The 5,014-nt window shown below is 41.0% G+C and overlaps 1 non-coding gene across 1 annotated transcript; it reads right to left on the bottom strand.

The window, feature by feature from the left end:
- Window positions 1-3,911: 3,911 nt before the first annotated feature.
- LOC138028006 (small nucleolar RNA U3) lies at window positions 3,912-4,130 on the bottom strand. Its single transcript, XR_011127570.1, has one exon. It is a non-coding gene; the product is annotated as a small nucleolar RNA U3 (small nucleolar RNA).
- Between the last annotated feature and the right edge of the window lie 884 nt (window positions 4,131-5,014).

Raw genomic sequence — 5,014 nt, 5'->3', positions numbered from 1 at the left:
GTAATAAAGCTCGCCATGCTTCCTTCTGGCTTCAGCATAAAATCTCTTTATTGGGGGTGGAAGCTGAATAGTTGGACCTCGATTATTCATTATTCTTTGTGTGTTTTGTTCGAATTATTCATTATGCTTTTTAAATTTTTTGTAGGTTATTCATTATTCATTGTTGTTATTCATTATTCCACTGGCACATTAACTGCGTTATTCATTATTCCGGCGTTTTCAGACCCAATTATTCATTATTCATTTTTTTATTTATACTCGTTATTCATTATTCAGCTTCCACCCCCGACGCTTCAGTACATATGCATTCGCCAACTTGTCCTTCGCGTTGATGACACGACTGACGAGTGACTCTTCGTCTACCTTTCTTTCCTTGAGATACTCTCGAAATACGTTGAGTGCATCTTTTGTTCCTTTCTTAGTATTCTCACTGTTCTTTCGATCAACTAAAGAAGTCAAAACATTCTCTTACAGCTCGGGGAACCGATCTGCCATTTTCTCACAAGAGCGTGATGTCAACTGCGCACGGGCAGAATATTATTTGCAGCAAAACACTTATTTGTAGGCAGTTATTTGCAGGTCACGTGGTGGGCTTTCGGCCAATGAAAAGGAAGGACAAAATACATCGAATGATGATAATTATTATTATATGGCTTGTGTTTGTAGCCGATATAACGCGCGCTCTGATTGGCTAATTGTGACTGAATTGTAGGGCATTATTCTCCCGCAATGCCCACGGGCCGATCACGGGCTTGCAAAAACAAAGCAAAAGGTAATTAAAAAGCCATACAATAAACTACTTACTAACCGAGCTAGCTCGAGCCGTACTGGGGAATATCGGCCCTCGGTCGTTTTTGTACGGACCGAGCGCAGCAAGGTCCGTACTGCCACAACCTCGGGCCAATATTCCCCAGTACGGCCCTCGCGCTCGGTTAGTTAAAAGTTAGAAACAAAGGATAAAATTAGGAAATTTTAAAGATATATTTTAGGATATCGCAAGTTTGAAGCTTGCAAGAACTTTTATCTCACGTGTTTGATTTTACAGTTGCAGGGGCAGATCCAAGATTTTTTTTTAGAAGGGGGTGAACCCCTAAGGAATGTCGAAAAACTGTATCTGGAGTACCAGATGCCAGTTGGCTACCTAGGGAACAAAAGTGGTTATTCGTTTGTTCAGCTAAATCTTGCTTTTGTGTAAAATGTTTCTCCTCATTTGTAAAAATAGTGAACGAATGTTTAGCACCGTGAAATCACCTTTGGACTTTACCTTAGACAATGACTTCAACCTGCCAACACCCTCCGAACTCAACGTTGTTCAGCACTCAATCACGAAGAAATAAATTTATCCATACCTTAACCCCCTCGAGGGAGGGGGGGGGGTGGGGGGGGGGGGGAAGGAGGAGGAGCCGGAGCCGCGTAACAATACGATTTACTTTATAAAAATGTCCCTAAATTGACTGGGCAACGTGGCCGAGAGGTTAGTTCGCATGGTCTTGATATCCAGAGGTTCCAGGTTCGTTTCAATTTGCAGATCGCACATTGGATTTCTCGATTTTGTATGGGCAATTTGTTGTTGCGGGGTCCAAATCTCGCATCTCCGTCGTCCGGGCAACAATCCCTCAGGAGAGGTCCTTAGTCCCGAAGGAGTTTAAACTCCTGGTTACCATGGAAACATATACATTCTATGAGTCTGTTGGGCTAAGAGAGACCTGTATGGGAGTACTTCATCCAACTTTAAGCTTATTGGTATATTTCACGCCCACCATGGTTTAAAAAGAACACTTCAAATTCCATTATCACAGAGTCCTTGAGATAAAATATGATGCTGAGCAGTTTTTGACCATACCATATCAGCTAACTGCGACATACTACAAGTGCGAACCGTGCCTTATAATTAATTAAGCTTGTACTCCAACCGCCCGCGAGTCATGATATTAGACGTTCTTATAAAAAAAAAAAAAAGATTGTATCTTAAAGTTGTGTAGTATCATAACTCGCCGGCAGGCCATGGAAATTGGCCCAAGCTGTTCTGGCGCCCTGTCAGCTTGACTGGCAAAGTTAAATAATGAAATAAATAAAGATTCGAACTTGAACTCATTCACTTTTTGAAATCGTGTTAAAATCTCAGTTAAGAGGCGGAAGTCCCTGGAAATGAACTTTATCGTAGCCTTTTTACTCATGTTTCACTTTTATTTTGATTAATCCAAATCTGATGGGAAACCATATAAATTAAAGTTGAGCCCAACTAAACGTCTAGCTCCTGAATTTTACATTTCCGGTTTCAAGTTAGGAAGGTTAGGAAGGGAAGAACTTTCGCAATCTATGTTTTGCATGAGACTTTCATCAAATTTGCATAAGTGTCTTAGCAAAAATGTATTTGCTGAAGTTGAGTTCAAATATCAAAAGTGAAAGAAAGGCCTGGTAATGAGGTGATACGAGCCCTAACCACATTTTAATCTTGAGAACGTTTCAAATATTAGGTCAAAACCGCCCGGACCAGGGGAGAGGTTCAACACTTGTTCTTTATTATTTTTTTGACACTGGTTATTCATGCAAAGTGGTATATGGATATTCCCGTTTACGCTTTACAAACACAAAGAAAACTCAATCAGTTGCATCAAGGTTCGAATCATTCGCTTAGTTTAATTTCAGACCGGACGTTTTTTTTCGTTGTTTCTTTGAGATTAATTCACATTTCCCTGACCGAGTGACATTCCTGATTTGGTTACAGTTATGATTTTTTTTTTTTTAATGCTGCTTTTTCTTCAGTGGTACATGTGAAACCTTTTACCGTGAAAAGCAATTCTCGCCGACTAGTCACGGAGGCCTCTTAAGACAGTCTCCAATTCTGATCAACGTAGCTGAAATCGGAAGACGTCTGTAATACATCGTTCACAATGAAAGTAGTTTCAGTTTTTCCGTTTGTTTGTTATTTATTTGTTCGAGCAGGTTAAAGTATTGGCAACTATTCAGCTGATGTGGACCTGCTATACCCACTCACCCGTACACTCACGAAGGATAGCCCCAACACCGGGAACTTTATCCCCTACTCTTCTCGAATAGTGTGTGGGTTCTTTAACGTCCCGAAGGGAACTTAGGAACATGAAAGATATTTGTGAGACGGGACCTACGGTTTATAGTCCTTATCCGAGAAAACTTAACCATTAGCGAATGTTATTACAAAGGCAGCACTTTCTAGTCAGTTATTTTAAGACCCTGAGTCACTGTGTTGTTCCGGCCGGAGTCGAACTCACGACCTCCCGCATGGCTGCCCTAAGCTAAACCAATTGAACCACCGCACAGAAATCATAATTGTTTGCTGGTGATCACTAGAGATTAATCTTTGAAGTAGGAATGTTAACTCGCTTAAGGAATTATTCTTGTTCTCAGGCTCGGCCTCAGCGATCATCGTCAACAAATTCTATTCCATTCAACAAGACGAAGAAAACACTTGTAGTCAATACGCATAGTCAAGTCACAATTACGTTATAGGACATGAAAATTTCAGTAAAATATCTGTTCGAAAGGAAGGCGGGCTAGAATTTTCGAATTTTCGAGGCGCAATAAGATTTTGGACATTTTGGACATCGTTAACGTGAATAAGCCCTCACCCCTCCCTATAGCCTGAAGTTTATAATAAGCCACTCTCCCCTCCCCTTGACTTTTGTGTAACAGGACGCCTGGAAGCCTTATTGTGAGATGAGTTGGTCGTCACTCTTGGTATAAAGAGTTTTCACTCACGTGATCAGTAAACTTGTTTTTCCACCGAAACAAAAGAAAACGTTTCCATGATAATAAAGCTCGATTCCCAGAGGATTAGTTGGGTACACCAACATGGCCGCCGTTCTATTAAAAAATTTCAACCTCTTGTCGGCGACATGTTTAGTGTTTGTGCTAATAATTGATGCAAAATAACCGCTCAGATTGCGATCACCTCCTCCAGTTCCTCGGAAACTGAGGAAAGGAACGTTCATCAATCGCCGCCAACTACTTGTCGTGAAGACGTAGTAAGCAACGAGTTTCACGCTCAGAGGTGAACGCTTCGTTTCGTCATCACGGTTGTCGGAATTGTCTCTGTTAGGGCACAGAGGTGTGACGCGCACTATAGAAATGATCCTAGTAAGCACGGTCTTAACAAACAAGAGGCAGGTTACACAATACGTTCAAAGTACATTTCTTGGACTTGTGGGGTACACCGATTAGTGCGCAGCCGCATTTTTTGCCAACCCTTTTCCATGAATGTTTCGTTTCAGTTTCGTTAACCTTTGCACGTAAAAAGTTAGGAAACGTTTGACTGATTCGCCGGATTTTCTGTTACACCATCATGGTATCGACATAAGAAGACTATGAGGGTCAGTAAATCGTATGGGAGGGGTATTAGAGAAGTATACATTAGAGGGAGCGACAAGCTTTTAATGTAAAATAGTGCTATCTAAAAGTCGTGGGAGTCAATAGACCGTATTCATAAATGGCGCCGGCCTCGTTAGCACGAACAACATTTAAAAGAATTCTTGCTCCAAAGTGAGGCTAGTGAGGATGATTAACACAAAGATAAAAGAATAATTTCTTGGTCACCATTTACGAATACGGTTTATATCAAAAATGATTCTCTACCACAAGAATTACTTAGTTGATGCAACCAGCATTGCGTGGCTTGCCAGAGCACAGGGGCACTCAACAAAAGATTTTCGTTGAAACAAATGTTCGGCCTACTAATTCGAAATTATTGAGGACAATTCTTTCGATTTTGATAATGACGAACGTATTGAAGATAAGCTTCCTCTAAAGTGGACATAAATGAAACAAATCATGACGCATTGCAAACAGCACAGTGAGTGAGTGAATGAGTAACAAAAGTTGACATTCTTTCTCGACACGATCCTCATAAATCCAGCAAAGACTTAACTGAAACGGTGATTGTAAGAATGGCTAACGTCACGGTTGCCATCTTGAAAGAAATTTGACTCCTCACACCCTGGGATCCTGTCACGCAAGGAAGGAAACTTACACAATGCTT

This window comes from Montipora capricornis, chromosome 12 (assembly GCF_036669925.1).
Source record: "Montipora capricornis isolate CH-2021 chromosome 12, ASM3666992v2, whole genome shotgun sequence".
NCBI classification, from domain to species: domain Eukaryota; kingdom Metazoa; phylum Cnidaria; class Anthozoa; order Scleractinia; family Acroporidae; genus Montipora; species Montipora capricornis.
This window is presented reverse-complemented; position numbering and strand designations above follow the sequence as displayed.